Here is a 21,346-nt window from a genome sequence, read left to right as displayed (position 1 = left end):
TCTTGCCACCTCTTCTTGATGTCTTCTGCTTCTGTTAGGTCCTTTCCACTTTTGTCTTTTATTATGGTAATCTTTGTACAAAATGTTCCTTTCATATCTCCAATTTTCTTGAACAGATCTCTGGTTTTTCCCATTCTATTGTTTTCCTCTATTTCTTTGCATTGCTCATTTAAGAAGGCCTTCTTGTCTCTCCTTGCTATTCTTTGGAAATCTGCATTCAATTTCCTGTATCTTTCACTCTCTCCCTCGCATTTTGCTTGCCTTCTCTCCCCCGCTATTTGTAAGGCCTCATTGGACAGCCACTTTGCTTTCTTGCGTTTCCTTTTCGTTGGGATGGTTTTAGTTGCTGTCTCATGTATAATGTTACGAGCCTCCATCCATAGTTCTTCAGGCACTCTGTCCACCAAATCTAAATCCTTAAACCTGTTCCTCACTTCCACTGTGTATTCATAAGGGATTTGACTTAGATTGTATCTTACCGGCCCAGTAGTTTTTCCTACTTTCTTCAGTTTCAGCTTGAATTTTGCTATAAGAAGCTGATGATCTGAGCCACAGTCAGCTCCAGGTCTTGTTTTTGCTGACTGTATAGAGCTTCTCCATCTTTGGCTGCAGAGAATATAATCAATCTGATTTCGATGCTGCCCATCTGGTGATGTCCACGTGTAGAGTCGTCTCTTGTGTTGTTGGAAAAGAGTGTTTGTGATGACCAGCTTGTTCTCTTGGCAGAACTCTATTAGCCTTTGCCCTGCTTCGTTTTGAACTCCAAGGCCAAATTTGCCAGTTGTTCCTTTTATCTCTTGATTCCCTACTTTAGCATTTCAATCCCCTATAATGAGAAGAACATCCTTCTTTGGTGTCATTTCTATAAGGTGTTGTAAGTCTTCATAGAATTGGTCAATTTCAATTTCTTCAGCACCAGTGGTTGGTGCATAAACTTGGATTACTGTGATGTTAAAAGGTCTGCCTTGGATTCGTATCGAGTTCATTCTGTCATTTTTGAGATTGCATCCCAATACAACTTTCACCACTCTTTTGTTGACTATGAGGGCCACTCCATTTCTTTTACAGGATTCTTGCCCACAGTAGTAGATATGATGGTCATCCAAACTGAATTCGCCCATTCCCGTCCATTTTAGTTCACTGATGCCCATGATGTCAATATTTATCCTTGCCATCTCATTTTTGACCACATCTAACTTACCAAGGTTCACGGTTCTTACATTCCAGGTTCCTATGCAATATTTTTCTTTACAGCATTGGACTTTCCTTTCGCTTCCAGGCATATCCACAACTGAGCGTCCTTTCGGCTTTGGCCCAGCCGCTTCATCAGCTCTGAATCTACTTGCACTTGTCCTCTGCTCTTCCTCAGCAGCATGTTGGACGCCTTCCGACCTGAGGGGCTCATCTTCCAGCATCATAACTTTTATATGCCTTTTGTCTTTGTCCATGGAGTTTTCTTGGCAGGGATACTGGAGTGGCTTGCCGGTTCCTGCTCCAGGTGGATCATGTTTGGTCAAAACTCTCCACTATGACCTGTCCATCTTGGGTGGCCCTGCACGGCATAGCTCATAGCTTCTCTGAGTTATTCAAGCCCCTTCACCACGGCAAGGCAGTGATCCATGAAGGGGAACATGTGAGGTAGAGGCAGCAATAACAAGTGTGCTAGCACTGTCCCCCCCCCCATCACTGTTCTGACCATCCTCCAACTTGTGTAGCAGATTTATGAACTTGCAGAGGCTCCCTGCACATTTTAGAATCCTGATTTTCCATGGACAGCTATCAGGTACAGTGGTACCTCGGGTTAAGAACTTAATTCGTTCTGGAGGCCTGTTCTTAACCTGAAACTGTTCTTAACCTGAAGCACCACTTTAGCTAATGGGGCCTCCTGCTGCCACCGTACCACCACTGTGCAATTTCTGTTCTCATCCTGAAGCAAAGTTCTTAACCCGAGGTACTATTTCTGGGTTAGCGGAGTCTGCAACCTGAAGCGTCTGTAACCTGAAGCATCTGTAACCTGAAACGTCTGTAACCCGAGAGACCACTGTATTGCCATTTTTTTTCCACCATGGCCCAGAATGTAGAATTTTCCTCCCTGACCTGTGCCACTTCCTTCTGATTTGCTGCACATCAACTTGGTTCTGAAATGGTTGCAGGACAATCTGTTCAGAACCGTTTTTCTTCAGGGCTCCTTCTGATGGTGTTGTTCTTCATCCACATGAAAAACCGGAATGGATGGTAAGATGGGGCATCTCAAAAACAAGAGTCTTCTGGTTGTTTTGTATATTCTTTGGAATGTACCAAAGCTTATTCTGTTCTACAAAATACCATTCCTGGAAAACTGCAGCCATTTGCCAAAACGTTAGCACATCATTTGTCGATATATTCTTTATACCCTTTCTTTATATGATTTCCACTAATCTCCCTCCCTAAAATTATTATTGCCTTCCACAGTAATTACTGGGAAATTGTGGCCATTTTCCAAGGTGGTGGCGCTAGACTATTAAGCATAAAATTTAGAAACCCATATTTTGTTTTGATCGGTATAGGTTTTTTTCATTTCCCAATATACTTTGAAAATAAACATTTTCTAGAAATCTGACTAGATTTTATTTTTTAAAAAAAACATTATGAAGATAATCTTGGTATATTGACAGAAGGGAAGGGTGCATATTGCTGTTTGAGGGTGATGATTGGTCTGCTGGGTGAAAACCCTGCACCCAATTATGCTGACACATGGATATGCCATTAATGTTGAATCTATTCTAGAGTTGAGAAGATGGAACCAATTTGTAGGGCAATCTAGTGTAGATGCCCAGAGGAGTTGCCAGTCACATGGGAAAAAACTATTTACAGCAGAGTTAGCCCCGAATACAAATCATGTTCAAGACCAAAAAGAACTTGTTGTCATTCCTGCCAGTCTAGCATAATTTATGGGAGATCTGTGCGTAAGATACCATACTTTTCCGTGTATAAGACTATGTTTTTTTCTTTTAAAAATCATGCAAAATAGTGGGGATCATCTTATACATGGGTAGTGCATAGGGTAGACACTTGATTGGTTGCTGCCACGGCTGTTAGTGGGTATTGTGCGTGTTATTAGTTGCTGCGTCAATGGGTGGTGTTGATTGGCTGACACTCTGGCAGCTGGGCAGGCGATTGGCAGCTTCTGCCAGTGATGGGACAGATGGGAGGCCGAATTTGCAATGCATGTGGGTGAGAGCGATTTTTGGCAATCCCCCCGAAAACACGTCCACAACTCTGTGCCATCTCCCCCCATTTTCTTAAATCTGAGTCCCACAAAATACAGTGGTACCTCAGGTTACATACACTTCAGGTTACATACGCTTCAAGTTACATACGCTGCTAACCCAGAAATAGTACCTCAGGTTAAGAACTTTGCTTCAGGATGAGTACCAAAATCATGTGGTGGTGGCGCGGCAGCAGCAGGAGGCTCCATTAGCTAAAGTGGTGCTTCAGGTTAAGAACAGTTTCAGTTTAAGAACGGACCTCCGGAACGAATTAAGTATGTAACCAGAGGTACCACTGTAGGGGGCATCTTATATATGGGGGTGTCCTATACAGTACATGGAAAAGTATGACATATTAAAAACTCATCATGATCCTATGATTTGTCTAAGACTCTGATGGTTGTTTCCTTATCCTCTGAAACAAAGTGGGCACCTGTGCATGAACAAAGAGGCGAGCATGAGAACTGTTCCGTCCCGTGAACTGACCAAGAAAACCTCAATTGCACAGTAGCTACATGGTACAGCAGTTTGTACATGGGTCTTGATAATGGGGCTACCAAGATGTGAATTGGGGGGGGGGGAGAAATCCTTCAGTTATAAATCTGGAGTCCTTTCTCAGACTACAGAAATACAGTTCCAGCATGCAAGAGGAGCCAGACTTGACGAGAAAGCCAGTTTATACATGTTGGAAGGCAGCTACTGAAGTGGTTAATATGGAAATCATTGTACAAAAATAATGGTGGAGGGAGCTAGTAGGAGGTCTCTCAGTAATAAAATGTAACAAGCACTTTCTTTTTAAAAATAGGAGGCAAGCTTTACATGCACATTAATTGTTATTTCTGTTTGTGTATATATAAAAGTATATGCACCCTTAAATATATTAAGAAGCACTCCAAAAGCAATTATATGATGTGATGTAAACAACATAAATGGCCAGAAAGCAGGCATTTTTACCAGCCACTAAAAGCATTTTTAAAAGATTGATTAAAATTGTAGGGGGATCAAGCCATTACACGTTTGACTTCACAACCAATTCTAGGATGTTGACATGTTCATTCCTACTCATTCCCAGTCCATTTTAGTCAATTCATTCTTTTTAGTGGTAGTATAACTTGTTTGCTCCCTGAAAAGCAAAGCAAAGTCAAAAAAAGGAAGAGTCCTTTAAGTTTTAGAAAGTAGTCAGATCATAGGGAATCAATCACAGGATAGTGGTAGAAAGCTCATCCACTCTGGAAAATGAAATGGTTTATAGGGGTTTATAAAATAACTAGGCATGTGGGTGATTAATAAATATGATTCTGAATGTTTGAAGCACCTTAGATCCATTAACTTACATTGATAAACTGGCAATCCAAGAGCAAACAAAAAAATTAGGACTTCTTCATCAGTTGTATAACTAATGCATAAAATCCATTGCAGCAGAATGCTGTGATGGAATTAATAGAGAGAGACTGAGAATGACCAAGTCATGTAATCCAGAAAAGTATCTCCTTCTTGATTATGAATTGGTATGTAGAAATGGCCACCTCCATCTATTATTGGAATCAGCAGACCTCTAGCTGTCACACCAGGTGGCCGATAGCCAGAGAATGGATGTCATTCTCTTTTCCAAGCACCGGTCCAGCACTGACATCAGGAACTGGATAGCTTCCAGGAGCTACCCTGCCTTATTTATTTAGTTGGATTTAGCCATGCTTTTAATTTCCCACAATGCCCCATTTTTAGAGTCGTTCTGGGGCATTTGGGGGAATGTAAAGGGTGACTGTACATTGAGTGTTGCTTGGATCACTACTGCCACAACCAGAAAACCTCCATCCAGAGCTCACTTATAGAAGAGAATGTCCACCAGAGGATACTTTGCTCAGGGTCCCCTAAAACCTGGAGCCTGTCCTGATAAGGGTCAAATGGTAGAGCCTACTTCCATCCCATCAAAGTATGACGTACCTTATTTAACCCTCTAAGACTGAGACCATTGTGAAAGGAAGTGATGCCTGTGAAGGATGAGAATTGACTGTCTTGTTTCAAATACGCGCTTCATGAGGATATTCAGTAATAACTATTGAAACTCATTGCTCACGGCCAGAATTTGCTACCGAGTGCTATTTAAAAGTTCTTAAAGGCACATTTGAAAGTGCTTAAAAGCAAAATGGTCTGCTTTGATAAACATGTCTGGATCTGCCCCCACCCCATTGCCTCAGAGAATATTGTTTTCATAATGGGTTCAGCAAGATCCAGATGCCCAGCTCCATTCACTTCCACCAGTAAGCTATGGCAATCTGAATAAAATAAAATACATAATGTGTCATTAAGCACATCAACAGCACTAGAATCAGCATGCACATTGAATATATCCCAGTATCCCTGAGCATTGGTTATGCTGGCTAGAGCTAATGGGAACTGCAGTCCAGCAATATCTGGAGGGTACCACAATGTAACCCCAAACTGGAGGCATTCTCAAAATCTCCTTTGAAAAATCACCAAGTAAATTCAGGCTCCACCCTTGAATTCCTGGCTGCACCTGAGGCTACATAATAACCAGTCTCTCTGGTGGGGGTGTTTTCAGTGGGGGGTGTTAAATATCAGCTGTAAGGGGCCTCGGATCATGTCACCGTCATGACAAAAAAAATCTCTCCCCGCAGCCATTATGATACTTCCAACAAGAGACAGCATTTGATCAACTCATTATGCCTCTAGAATTTCTTAGTTCTAATTTCTCTGAATCCATGAAATGATCAGCTAATTTAATTCACTGTGATTAATACGTTGTTAACAATGTTTCTTTCCATTGTAGTCTGCAGGAGAATTCTCTTATAATGACGGTTAAACTGAACAGCAATTTTTTAACAACAGGAATTATCACACCATTATGAAGAAACATGGGATAAAGTTCTACCATTGTGTCTGCCACTACATTATACATTGGAAAGATATTAAACTTCTTTTTGGTCTTTTTTGTAGCTATTAGCCTGGGTGCCAGCCAAAAATGTAAAATTGGTTTAGTGAAGAAATTTTAAATATTTGCTTGCTCACTCACACACTTTCCCCTCTATTTTGGCTGTATTCACAAGGCAGTTTATTCAATTTCCCAGACATTCCCCTAACTATTATTTTCTACATTATATTTGAGCTGTAACAGCAACTTCCAGAAAACTTATGGCATATAGTGTGTGTTTACTGCTCATTTCCATGTTATTTGATTCCAGAAAAAAATCCACTGGCAGCCCCCTTAACCTGGGAAATCTCTGAAGTAGAATGACAAAATTTGGGGCGGCATACCCGCACACTAGTCTTTCTTGCTGTTCTTATGGTGGAATCAAGAGAGAACAGAAGCACACATGTGCGGAAGAGATGGTCCAAGGAGCTCGAGGTGGTGTACATAGCTATCCTCCTCCCCATTTTATCCTCACAACAACCCTGTGAAGTAGGTTAGACTAAGAGTGAGTGAGTGAGTGAGTGAGTGACCCAAGGTCATCTAGGGAGCTTCATGGCTGAGGGGGGACTTGAATCCTGGTCCCCCAGGTCATAGTCTGGCAATCTCACCACTACACCATGCTGGCTGTCTACAGTTGGGCAATGCCATTATTACAAAAGGTAAAGGTACCCCTGACCGTTAGGTCCAGTCGCAGACGGCTCTGGGGTTGCGCGTTCATCTCGCTCTATAGGCCGAGAGAGCCGGCGTTTGTGCAAAGGAGGCTTCCTGGTCATGTGGCCAGCATGACTAATCCGCTTCTGGTGAACCAGAGCAGCACACGGAAACGCCGTTTACCTTCCCGCCGGAGAGGTACCTATTTATCTGCTTGCACTTTGACGTGCTTTCGAACTGCTAGGTGGGCAGGAGCAGGGACTGAACAACAGGAGCTCACCCCATTGCGGAGATTCAAACTGCTGACCTTCTGATCGGCAAGCCGTAGGCTCTGTGGTTTAGACCACAGCACCACCCACATCCCATTAATACCATTATCAGGATCAACCAAAACATCATAAAAGTGTGACAAGCTTTTGAGTTCTACAGAACTCTCTATCCAGTAAGATTCTACACAAAGCAGGGGGTGGGGGAGGATTATTTTTATTTTTATTTTGCAAAAATTAGGCTGGATGTTGAAGCTATGAGTTCAGCTTGTAGACTCAGTTTCAGGGTGGAGATTGCAGGCTGAATAAGTCCCTCCAAGATGTTATAAGAATAGATACTACAACAATACCTAGATCTGGTCAGGAATACCAACTTGACCCCACGACCGTGGGTGCCCAGGGCCAAGGGTGCCATGCAGCATGCATGGTGGCCCTGCTACTGAAATTTGTAGGTGCCTGGCCCCTTCATGGGGAATTTTGTGGTTGTTCATTCACCCAGGGAGTTGGCACCTATGGATGTGGTATTGTTTGGGATGTTGAAGTTTATTTACAAAATGAGTTTGTGGGTTGAAAAATGCTCATTTGACCGTTCAAGAAGATTGTGAAACATAGTCAAATGCTTTGAGTTCCATTTTGGTCCAAATTAGGCAGCCATGTGCTACTGGACTGGATAAGATTAAAGGAGAGTTATTTTTAAATTTTGTGCCTTGCCACCATCCTGTTCACAGGACCCTCAAATAACCCAAACCTATAAAAGCCCTAGGTTGCTACACTGTTATCCTATACTGTTTACTTTATTAAACATCCTTGTATTATTATTTTTTAAGAAAGAACCCAAATATTGGGCACAAACAGGACACTTTTGTGTCAACCAGGCATGGAGTGGAGTACAAAAGATACAAGGCACATGATTATAATTAAAAAGTAAAATTAAATTTATCAAAGTAAATTTAACAGGGAAAGGAAGAAACTTCTAGAAATGGGGGGGGCATTACTAACGAAGAGGTAGGATATGCAGGTGTTATTTCACACTGTTCCAGATTGTGACTGACTGGTGCAGATCTTTTCCTCAGCAGGGTTTCACGATTTACGTAATTTCCCAAAAGTTCAGGGCAATTTCAGCGTCACGGTGCTGCACTTATTGGAAGCAAGGGTCATTTTTCCAAGATAGAACATATAGCCCTTTTCATATCTTTTTTATCTTTGGCATCTCACTGAGGGTGAAAACCGGGCCAACATCAGTTCCTTTAAATGCCATTAATGCCAACAGAAGTAATTTAAGTGTGTGCTAAAATATCCTATTGAAATAAACATGGCTCAAAAGCTCTTCGCTATGGTTGGCACACGCCCCAAATTCTTCCAACATCATATTTCTTTTTCCTAAGAGAGCCCTAATTTTTAACAATTCCTTTGCCAGATGGGCAGAGTAATCCAAACTGTAGCCAGGGAGTAGCATCGCAGGGCAGAGTAGTGGAGCCATCCCTTCACCAAGCTGTTCCTGCCAGCTACAGTAGAAGTTTGGGAGAAAAATTGTTTTCAGCATTTCCTGATGCCAGCTCAAGGTTGCTGCAACAGAGTGGATTGGGCCTCTCTCCGAGATCTGGACCAGCATAGGATCCAACAGATCTATATCTGACCCAGCTTCATTATTGCCCTGCCCTGCCCCACCACATTACCATACCCTCCAACATTTCTCCAAAGGAAATAGGGACGTCCTAAGGAAAAGTGGGACATTCTGGGGTAAAATCAGAAACTGGGAGGGCTTCTGTAAATCCTGAACTTTCCCTGGAAAATAAGGACACTTGGAGGGTCTGCATTACAGGGCCCAATGTAAACCGTGGCAGTGCCGGCCTCCATAACAGCACAGCCACTGCCCCCCACATCCCTGTTGCCAGAGACCAGTGGAAGCAGCAAAAGGGGACATCTGCTAAATCCTTTCAACAGTGCATTAGGATTGGGATTAGGATTGACAGCTGAAAACCCTAAATGAAAGGTTAGCTACTGGAATGACAATGTAACACAATGGAGTTTGAAACCAGTGTGTGGGCTCCGAACACAAAGAACAAAGGACTCCTAAGCGAACAGCATTTGCTGTTTTAACATGAACTGCATAATCAATATTTCTATTTCTGTTTTTTTCTTTCTTTTGTAAAATTGCCATTTGAAAAATATAAATGTTTCTGGCCATGGATTTAAATCTCTGTTCAATAACATAAGGGCTGGGAGACAAATTAATCTGGTGGGATGAGATTTTAAAAAGAAAGCAACATTTTTTATAAAGGTCTGAAAAGCAAAGACTTTAGGGCAAAAGGAGGGCATGATCAGAGCCTATAAATACGTTCTACATAGCAAAATGAATGATGGCAAGTGAAACATTTTTGTCACAGAAAGGGAAAAAATATGACTTCCATTTGCAAGAAACCCTGGGTGAAATTCTATCACCTATATTATCAGATAAGTCAGCACTGGAGATAATAAGGGCACCTTTTGATTTTAATCATCACAGTATCCAAGAATAGAAGTTGGATTTAAAGTACAGAAACGTAGTGAGTTTTTTACACAACCAGTCAGGAAATTTTCCTTCTCCCCCTTCTCCAGTTATGGGTGATATTTGGAAAAAATATATATATTTATAAATATACCACCATCTCATAAAATACCAGCATAGCATATGACAAAATGCATACCACAAAACATAAAACACTATTAAAAATAACTGGCTATTTTTTTTAATAAAAAAACAAACAAACTTTGAACAGCTACATAGGCCTGTTATCCAAACTGAAATGAAAAGTTGACAAGGATTTTTAGAACAGTTTCTGGCTTCACACAGGCACTATAGCATTTGTGTTCATGCAGCTTTCCCTCCTCTGTTTTCTCTGTTTCCTAAAGAAAATATATGCCTGTTGTCTTTGGACCATAAAGAAGGCTGATCACCGAAGAATTGATGCTTTTGAATTATGGTGCTGGAGGAGACTCTTGAGAGTCCCATGGACTGCAAGAAGATCAAACATCTCCATTCTTAAGGAAATCAGCCCTCAGTTCTCACTGGAAGGACAGATCCTGAAGCTGAGGTTCCAATACTCTGGCCACCTCTTGAGAAGAGAAGACTCCCTGGAAAAGAACCTGATGTTGGGAAAGATTGAGGGCACAAGGAGAAGGGGACGACAGAGGACGAGATGGTTGGATAGTGTTCTTGAAGCTACCAGCATGAGTTTGACCAAATTGCGGGAGGCAGTGGAAGACAGGAGTGCCTGGCATGCTCTGGTCCATGGGATCACGAAGAGTCGGACACGACTAAATGAGTAAACAACAACAAAAGAAAATATGCTTTTGGATGGATTCTCATGAGTCAGAGAACCCAAGATGTTCACCTCTTGTTCCTCCGGGTTTCCTGGTATGCTCTTCCTTCCTAAACTGTCAAAGTGATTTGGAGAAATAAGATGGACAGGCGGGGCATTGCCTAGTTAAGGACAATCTTGTAAAGGATGTAGATCCCAAATAAAAAGTTGATTGATTTTACAGATTGCTATAAATGCCCAGCAGTTTCACTCCTTATATTCAAAATTCTTTGTTCCATAATTGAGATTTATTATTATTTCTTCATGGTGACCATATACAGTGCAATATGATACTGGTTTACATAGTTTTACATAATTTGATTAGAATCGTAGAATTGGAAGGGGTCCCCAGGGCCATCTGGTCTAACCCCCTACAATGCCCACAGCCATTCCTGGCTGGGCTCAAACCACCAACCTTCTGGTTAGCAGCTAGATGTACTTACCCATTACGCCACTACATAAGAACATAGAAAGGACCTGGTGGATCAGGCCAGTGGCCCATCTAGTCCAACATCCTGTTCTCACAGTGGCCAACCAGATACTTATGGGGAGCCCATAGAAAGCAGGACCTGAGTCAACAACAGTCTCCTCACTTGCAGTTGCCAGCAACTGTTATTCAGAAACATTCTCACCTGTGACAATGAAAGCAGAGCCCAGCCATCAGGCTTAGTAGTCATTGATAGCTGGAGCCTCCATGATTTTCTCTAATCCTTTTTTTTAAAAAGCCATCCCTGCTTCTTGTGGGAGCAAATTCTGCAGCCGAACTATGTTCAGAATGTGTGCACTTGACACCATGCTACACAACATTCCCGGTGGCTTGAACGAAGTTAGGCAAGACAATAGAAAAAGCATCATTTCCCTCTGTTTAATTCCTTTCCTTTCTGCAGCTCCACCAGAATTGGAGAAGAAAAATAGCTGGCAGGCAAGTATAGCTCTATCATCTATCATCTATCTATCTATCTATATCTATCTATCTATCATCTATCTATCTATCATCTATATCTATCTATCTATCTATCATCTATCTATCTATCTATCATCTATCTATCTATCTATCATCTATCTATCTATCATCTATCATCTATTTATTTTGTTTGACTACATGTAAAAAAAAAACCATCTCTCACACAGACACATCAGATTCTACGAACTCTATTTAGGATTACTAGGTTTCTTGCATTGCAGGATATGATAATATTTCTCACTCTAAAACTGGATTATCTTGGACATTTCAATCTGAAGCAAGAAACTTGGGTAAAAAATAATAATAATATAAAAAGGCCAGAGTTCCCCTTTTCTGTGTTAACGTATGAATAATTCATTCCCTCGGTGTCATTCCTTAATTGTTCTATTGCATTTTCCCTGCAGCCAGCAAGTTGTTCATTTTATTATTTATTAATTTAAAAATTAATTATACATTAGCACCAATAATTCAGTTACTGACGGCAGCCATTTAAACACCAGGCCACATGGGCACCGAAACGCCTTGCTGGCTTTCTTTCATTTGTTGCAAAAAGGCAGTTTTGGAGACCAAACAACATGGCTAACGGTGCATCGTGATAGATGATATTTACTTGTTAAACCAGTAAGTGATGAGAAATCATAAGGCTGTAGCAAAACTGAATCAAATCAGGTAAGGAACAAAAAACACAATCCAGCAAGACAGCGTGGTGCTGGAGTAGGTGTTTGCCTACATCATTTTCTTTATCCTGTGGGATATCTGCCTGAGTTTTGAGGTTGATCGCAGTGTTGGGTATTGTTTGATTTCTGGCTGAGTGGATGCAGCTGGGAACCGGGTGTGGTCCAGAGCCTGCCTTGCTATAATGATAGGGTTTGTGGTGTGGTCAGTTGCGGTGGGATTGCCCTTCTGTAGAGCTGCAGGGGCAACCCCACCCAGTCAGTCAGAATACAGACTTGTAGGCCAAGCACTGTATGTGACAGGCCCGTGACCCTTACCCAGAGTAGGAGCAAAATAGATGGGAAGTTTGGTTTGGTGGTGCTCCTCCTGAGCAAGAGACAGTGTTGCAGTGGCAATACTATCTTTCGCCATTTGATTAGAAAAGCAGTGCTAAGGTGGTATTGAGCCATTTCCCTGAAGTTGCTCGTATTTCCCCAAGACCTATTTCTCTGTTTTCTGCCATTTTTCAAAGCAAAAGCTCTCTCTTCTTTATATCTGCAGCAAACACAAACCAGCCTACAAACGATCATTACTGCCAGTCCATGTTGTGTTTTCCCTTTTCTTCAAGGTTCTCAATAGTCCCCATAACAGAAGAAGGAAGGGATACCATCTATGAAAGGAGCTCATTCTAAGGGGTGGGTTGCCCTCTGTCCAAGGTTCCATTTTCAGTTCTTGTTCAGTTGTAATCTTTGATTTTTGCAAGAAACCCAATGAAATGGACAGCGTGGTCTCCATTATAAATGGAGCCATCTTTTATGCATCTGCCACCCACCCCACTGACCCCCACAGACTTGCTCTGAACTCTTATACCCCCATCCCACCCTGCTTTTATTCCCCGAAGCTTTCCTGCTGGTGAGGAAGCAATGGCATGGAAGTCTCACTGGAGGTTTCCATGTGAGGCTACCCTCACTCCCTTGTGCTTAGCATGGGGCCACAACTGGATTTCTCCCAAGATTGGGGGGGGTTCCAAAACATGTTTCATGGGTGCGTCATCATGCACACACAACACAGGAGGCCGAGTGCTCTGAAGGAGCCTGCCACTAGGCCTGCGGTGCACATCACAGGCGTGGCATCATGCGTGCTCAACATACACAGGGCTGCCTGAAGATTGAGAGGGTATGGCCCCCTTAAAACAAATACGGTATTTAGGGCAGGCATGTCCAAAGTCCATTTTGGGAGCCTAATCTGGCCTGCCAGTCGGTTTAATCTGGCCCCTGTGGCAGTTTATTTCCTGGGGTAAAATCCTAAACAAACCTCAACAACAACAATCCTAAAAAAAAAGCTTGGTCCTTTGGTTGGCCCTCCACTTCATCAAATCTGGCCCTCTTTGAAAAAAGTTTGGACACCACTGATCTAGGGGGGTGAGTTACCTTTGGACTGCCCCCCCACCCGAGTTGGTGTGCCTGTCCAAAGCACAGGGAGTCCAGGAACACACAGTACATTTTCAAGGTCCCTGTGGACTGGGAATGCTAAAGGACACCTTCCCCATTACAGGCCCAGTGGATCACAAAGATTGTTGGAGGAAACATTGCTAATAATGCTGCAGCCTACTGGCAATCAGCACAGAAGTGGTCCGTCTCCATGGTAGCAGCCACCACCTGAATGCTGTCCACTCTTTATTTTTCACGAGACGCTGACTCTTGGGCGCTTCCACCATTTACTAAAACTTTTTTGCTAGGCTCACTGCCTCGCTCTCTCCCCCTCTGTCCCAGTATTCAGCAGCAACATAGCTAGAGGGAAGCCAAGTGAGTGGCAGAGCCCCACCATGCCAGTCACTACTGATAGGAGCCAGAGTATTCTGTTCATGGTTTCACTGAGGGAAACCATTCTGTACGGCAGCAGCCATTTTAAGATCTGCCATTGCTGCACAGTGTTAAGTACAGGTTGTTTCCCTGTAACTCTGGCATCATTTTATTGAGATTGCACCAAGACAAATACAGTATTATGTGGCATCTGGGGGGGGGAGAGAAGTGAAAAGTAAAATAGTTAAGCAAAAATATGGAGCGTCCAGAAGAAATGGTTCAAATGAAAGGCTCAAAATCTTCATGGTTTAGAATGGAGGCGAAAGCCTAGGTCTACTTATGACTGACTTAAAGCTGTCAGCACAAATATGTGAGTTTGGGGAGTGATTTGAATCACTTGTAAAAGATTGCATAGGGCACAGCATAAGCTCAGATAAACTGAGAGCAGATTACTGAGAGAGACTGATTTAAACCTGGAGCATGCCACCTCGGAGGATATACGCAGGGCAGAGAAAATAGCTGCTACAAAGACACTGAGACAGCAGTGGGGCAGCTGAAGAACAAATAGATACCCTGCTGTTCAAAAGTACTTTCTAAAAAATAAGAGGCAGCCAGCCTTAGAGCAAAGGAAAGACTACAGCAGGGGTCCCCAACCTTTTTAGGTCCATCAGCTAATTTGGATTTTTGAGTGCTGTTTATGCAGGGCCAGTGCTGTCACTAAGCCAACTAGGCAGCAGCTGAGGGGCATAGTTTTATACAGATTACTTTTTGTTATATCTTATAAATTTCTGATAAGGTTTTGCTTTTATTTTATACTTTGAAGAATTTGGTGAAGAAGTGTGTCATCAATGGCTGATATATTCAACTTCAAAAGACATGGGTGATTTCCCCCCCCCCGCCCCCCGTAAATTGTTCGGCAAAAATAAAGGGTGCACCAATCTGACAAGAAACAGGTTCAAAAGACTAGATAACAATTGGAGCAATTCTGTATTCACATTAGAGGAATATGACCATTTAGAAAGCCTGTATGAATTTCAGAATATATTTGATGCATAATGGAAACAAATGTATTGATGCTGAAGATCTGTGCTGTGAATTGAGCGTTTGCCTGGTCAAGGTTATAATAATAGGAACAACATGAAAGGCAAAGAAAATGGCTTACAGAAGACTGTCCTGGACATAAACCCATGTGCCTTTTTGTCTTTAAACTTGGTAGTCAATGATGCTGCTAAGTGTTGTCTGGAAGCAACTAATTTCTTTGGTTTGGTTCAACAGTTCTATTATTTATCTGCATCAACTCAGTGCTGGCAAATTCTACCTGGTCATGCATCAGACACAGGCATAACTGTTAAGCCATTAGCAAAACAAGATGGGAGAGTCAAATTGATGCTTTGTGATACCATCTTGGTAGTATATATGTTGCTTGAATAAAGATCTTTATTGAACCAGCCTTTAATGAACAAGTTTATCTGGAAATATTTCCTGAATTAAAGCTAAGGCCCTTGCTGCTACAATTTTCAAGTTCAGGTTTGTGGTATTCCTTGTTACATGGTACAACATCCTTTTTGAAGTTGGAAGCTGATTTAAATTCAGCTACAAACCAATTGCAAGTGACCAAGAATTACCTTGTGGGCTATAGGTGTGATGAGGGTTTTCAACAAGTTTTGATAGATGCTGCTGAGATTGCAAGGGAGCTAGAAATATCACCAAACTTTGAGACAGAACAAGTTAGAAAAAGGAGAAAGAAACTGCAATTTGAGTATGAGACCTTAAGATGAGAAAGATCCAAAAGCAGAAATTTAAAATAGGTTTTTACTACACTGTCTTAGACATGGCTATAAAATCTGTTGAAGAGAGATTCCAACAGCTACAACAATATAATTCTCTATTTGGCTTCCTGTATACTGTATACAAAAAGGGACACAGGTGGCGCTGTGGGTTAAAGCCTCAGCGCCTAGGACTTGCCGATCGAAAGGTCGGCGGTTCGAATCCCTGCTGCAGGGTGCGCTCCCGCTGCTCGGTCCCAGCGCCTGCCAACCTAGCAATTTGAAAGCACCTCCGGGTGCAAGTAGATAAATAGGGACCGCTTACCAGCGGGAAGGTAAACGGCGTTTCCGTGTGCAGCTCTGGCTCGCCAGAGCAGCGATGTCACGCTGGCCATGTGACCCGGAAGTGTCTCCGGACAGCGCTGGCCCCTGGCCTCTTAAGTGAGATGGGCGCACAACCCCAGAGTCTGTCAAGACTGGCCCGTACGGGCAGGGGTACCTTTACCTTTACCTATACTGTATACAATATCAACAAAAATCTACTGAACATGTTCTTAAGGCTTTCAAGAATTTGGGGTGGGGGAAATCATTGATTCACAATGGAAAGAAATACATTGATGCTGAATATCTGTGCTGTGAACTTACAACAATAGCTCCAAGACTTCCAAAATCTTTTCTGCCACAAGGAGTACTACTTCATACTACAACAAAAACTACTGCACAACGTGCCTAATGTTTCTGTTGCTCTAAGGATCCTTCTCACACTCCTAATGTCAGCGGCAAGTGGTGAAAGGAGTTTAAACTCAAAGCTTAAATTTATTAAAAATCTATATATACTCAACATTGTTGCAAAAGAAACTAGTTGGCTTGGCAACTATAGCAGTTGAACATGCCCAGGCATCAGCACTTAACCTGTAGGAATTAGTGACAAAATCTGCAAAACAAAAGGCATACAAAATAAGACTTTGATGTGCCTAAAATTTGAACTTTTAAGACACTTAAATTTTAACATCACAGTTCACAGAATTATTCAAAATGAGTTGTGTGCTAAAACATTTCATTTGATATTTGAGAAAGATAATCAAAGATTGTTGTATTACTCATTCTTGCAACTTAAGATAAATTTAGCAATTTTGAGTTTTTCATTTTTTTCTACAATACATCTGTTTCTGAAAACTGAAGTTAGCCATGGGGGTGTGTGTGCAAGAAGTTAGACTTGCCTAGGGTGCAAAAGAGCCTGGCACTGTGTGCCTGTCTTCTTCTTTGGACACTTCTCTCATTCAGTGCACAAGCCGGTAAAGACCCTTCTCCCTGCAAGAGAGGGGAGTGGTTGTGGTCGGAAGCCGGACTCCGCCTCAAGCAGGGGGCATTTGCCCCCTGCCTCCCACTCACCTGGCTGGCGCCCACGCCCTCGGCCAGGCACCCAACCAGGTGCCTTCAAGGGGGCGTGTACAGCAGCCTGAATTGCTGCGGCGCCAGCCTCCAGCCCTCACTTTTTGTCGTCCCGTCGCAAGTCACCCACCCTCCACTCCCTTATAGCACGGTTTCCAGTTTTCCTTTGGCCTTGCTATGGACCTTAGGTTGGTCGCCCTGGTTGTCCAGGGGCCTGGTAGGAATTTTTTCCATTTGGCATTAGGCTTTTTGGTTTTTTCGCCTACCTCATAGCAATCGTCACAACTTTCGTGGTAGGCATTGGAATAATGTGTTGTGGTGTCGAAGGGCTAGGTGTGGCCATTGCCTGCACCTTCAGTTTTTGGGTATTCCGTTAAAGGAATCCGGCGGTCGTGTATTCTGTCCGATGCCTGCTTGGCGGGAGGCCATGGCACGACCCTCAGTGACATCAGGGGAGAGCCTATAGTTGGATTAGCATCAACAGGCTCCACCTACTGGTGAATAAACCCCCTTTGTTTGTTTGTTTGTTTGTTTGTTTGTTTGTTTGTTTGTTTGTTTTTTAGACTCACCTCTCTCCAAGTGGGTGGAGTCAGCTGACGTAATCCAATGCCTAAGCCAATACCTTTTCACTTGCTGTAATCAATAAAGTTGTGGCCTTTTCTTGCCCATTAACCTTATATCACGTGTCCTTGTGTTTCATTCCACTGTGCGGGGTTCGGGTCCTCGAACCACAAATAAAGGCTGGGCTTTAGAGCCATGACTAATTTCAAATTTGCTATAAAGAGTTAATTTAATAGAAGCAGACCTAGAAGCACACTGGGATGTGCATGCAAATTACAAAGATGTGTTTCAAGGCCTATATTGCTTATGAGAACAATCTTCCATAGAAACACATCCAAAGGTAGCAACTGTAATTTATGCAGCTGTGAAAGTTCCATTGCACTAAGGAATAACATTCACATTTAACTGCATCATTTGGAAGAGAGAGAAAAGGGGAAGTTATAGTCAAGGCAACTGAGACCTTCAACACAATGTTTCAATGTATTCTCAGCTCCTACTAGACATAGGTTCAAGGTTTCAGTCAGCCCTGCATTTCTCCAGAGTGGCTATTCCATTCTGTTCCCACCTCCCACCACCAGTTTTCAGATTTTCTTTGCCAATTGACATTGAACATGCCACGGCTATTGAGTATTCTCAAGCCTCACTGGGTTGTTTTTTGGGGGACTACCCCCTTGATTTTATTCTCCATTATGATTTTTGTACTTCTGCAAACCCAGAGGTTCCACTGAACATGCTAATAAGCTCTTCTTGTTTCTCAATGACCCTGTTTTGGCTACAATCTGTTTGCTCTCAGCAACTAAGTCTGCTGCTAGAGGAAGAGGTGAAAAACTAGAGAGTGGGTCGATCCTGCAGTTTGTACGGATAATTGTGACTGAGACCAAATAATATGTTTGGACCTTACGTATGCAATAATAACAATTAATGATAGGTTTGGATCTAAAATATTTCTGCAAAACAAAACTAAGGCAACATTTTCAATTGCGAACTGCACAGGAAATGATCTGGAACACAACTGGTTTCAGCCACTGATGCCAGCAATGGATTTGGGCAAATTCAGCTGGATAATTTAAGTTCCAATAAATGTGCACTCAGTAACCTTTTGGCAGGTGCAGTTTTATGACATTCCCATTTGTATCTCTCCAGTTCCAGAGATGCACCAAAGGGTAATCCAGGAAAGATGTGTGGGTTTTGATGGGTCACTTGTTACGACAGATGATGATTATCCTAGTATGAGGAAAGGTGAGTTTTGCAACCCAAAGGTGAAAAACACCAGAGATATTTGATTATTATCAATGAAAATCATTGATTATTATCAATGAAAATTATTGTTTAAGGTTGCAATGTTTTACACACTTTATAGGATTGAAAGTGTAAGTAAAACATAAATTTGGAATGATAATTTTTCATAGCATATCAGGACCTGATGCATATTATTAAAAAAGACAGCCTGTATTATAGTCAGAAGAAAATCTCTATGCTGTATCATATCCAAGGAAGATGTACTGTTACACTCAAAACTGGGGCTCTGGCTGAAATGTGTAGTCACTCCAAAGGACAGAACTGATCAACAGCCAAAATGAATACTTAGCACAGTTTATTCTAGACATGGCAGCAGAGAGAATATCATTAAGACCCTACTAGCCCCAGATGTTGAATATTACTGGACACCAGCCCAGTAGCAACAGCACTCAAGCAGCCAAAGGAGTAATTGACAGAAACACCTGGGTTGAACTATTATAATTGTTGGAAGTAAAGCAGCAACACGTGTAATATGTTACCTGAACCTGTCAGAGGTGATAAACAGAAAGGAATCTATTCTTCCTTTGTTGATTCCTTCTTGAGTCACGATTTGTTGCACTGTAGGTTGTGTTTCCTCAGACTTTACTTCTGTCCTTTCCACTTCTTCTTCACTCAGCTGGTGTTAGATCTTTTGTTAACCACATGAGTCCATGCCGGCCATATGTACTCAGAATGGCTTTGCTAGCTAGGCGTAATAAACCTTCAGTTTCTTTATCCTTTCAACCAGGGGTTTTTACCAGACTATTTATTTATACGCACACACATACATACACGAATCACCAACAATAATAAGGAAAAACCAGTAACTTGCTGGTTTCTCAGGATTAGAAGGGTTTTGTAAAGTTGCAAGAAGGCTTGCAATCCTCACAGTTGCATTTGCTTCCAAATCACAGTTGCTGTTGTGTGTAATTTGTTTTAAATTATATAAGGTTCTTGGAATGTGAGGTTTTTATCTATAATATGTTTGTAAGTCATGTAGTAGAAAGGCCTAACCATTCTTTAAATGAAAAAGATGTGTGAATGATAGAGTTTTACAAATCCTAAATGCTCTTTCGCAGGATGGCCAGATAGCAAAGGAAATATTCCAGAAGAGATCCATGCTTACAAGAACTATATAGAGCAGTGGTTTTCAACCAGTGTGCCGTGGCACCCTGGGGTGCCTTGAATGATGGTCAGGGGTGCCGTGGGCAACACTGGCCTCTGTCCCTCTTTCCTTCCCTCCCTCCTCTGATGCCCTCTTGCATCTCTGCTTCCCAAAGGCTTGCACAGCTGTTTGTTGCAGCATCTCTGGCTACAAGCTCCCCAGGTGAATGGTGCCTCTGGCGCTGGCCAGGGAGTGCTTCCCAGGCCCCTGTGGGGCAGTGTGAGGAGACACCTCTCTCTGGGGCAGGGGCAGCAGCTGCAGCTGCCCAGAGGACTCCCAAGGAGAGGGGAGTGGGGAGGAGACTGAGGGAACACTCCACAAGGGAGGGTGTTCGAAAAGGGATGAGGGGCTGCCGGCTCATCCCACAGGGGTGCCACAGAAGGAATGTAGTTGGTCAAGGGAGCCATGGACCCATAAAGGTTGAAAACCTCTGATATAGACAATATATATAAATGACAGAACCATCATACCACAAGAGCTAAGTAGAAGTACCTGAGAGTCATCTATGATCTATTTAAAGGTGGTCAAGCAAGTGTTCTCAAATAAATACTTGCAATAACCATGTAACACCTCTCCCCAAAAAATCCCCACCCATAAGCAGCTGCCTTCTACTGTGTCAGAACATTGCTGCATTTAGTTCAGTATTGTTTACACTGACTGGCAGTGACTTTCACGGGTTTCTGGTGGCATTCTCCCAAGCCCTACCTGAAGATGCTGTGGGTTGAGGCTGGGGCCTTCTGCATGCAAACTTATCATCATGCACTTCCCTCTCATTCCATCCCTTTGCTCAGTTTCTGAAAACAAAGGTGCCTGGAAGCCGTGTCATCTGTTGTGGATGCTGTAGTCCTTCATACCCAAATATGTGGGAATGGGCAAAGCTATTTGCTGTGGAGGAAAAGACACTTTGACTATTCTCAAACACATTCTGCTGTTTCGTTTATCATTACCCATTGTATTCCAGGATAGAGACTAGGTAGTGAAAACCAATTCTATGGCTCAGAGCTTTAACAAATAATTAAGCCCTGTTTCGTACAGAAGCAAAAGATGAGATTCTCCCCACCCCACCCCACTCCCCCCATGTGCCACTGAAAAAGGAGAAAGTGCTGTGTCTGTATCGCTTTTTAAAACATCATAGAGATTAGTTGCATAAATCTGTTATTTAGCAATAAAAGGCTTTCTGTGAGGGGTGGGAGCTGAAATTCTGGCACCATGCTTTTCAGAATCATAAATAGAAAGCCAGGCTCCTACATTGCTCCCCGGAATGATTATTTTAATGTGGCAAGTTTGTCAGCTTAATATGAAAACAGTGTTCTTCTCTCACACACA

General features: G+C 42.5%; 1 long non-coding RNA gene across 2 annotated transcripts in view; it reads right to left on the bottom strand.

Annotated features, from left to right (window-relative positions):
- Positions 1 to 21,346, bottom strand: part of LOC309356538 — a 150,778-nt gene that overhangs the window by 66,033 nt on the left and 63,399 nt on the right. The gene's annotated exons all lie outside the window — the stretch shown is intronic.

The sequence above is a fragment of the Podarcis melisellensis genome (assembly GCF_964234715.1).
Source record: "Podarcis melisellensis genome assembly, chromosome: 1".
Lineage (NCBI taxonomy): Eukaryota > Metazoa > Chordata > Lepidosauria > Squamata > Lacertidae > Podarcis > Podarcis melisellensis.
The sequence above is the reverse complement of the archived record's forward strand: the minus strand, read 5'-3'. Positions and strand labels throughout refer to the sequence as shown.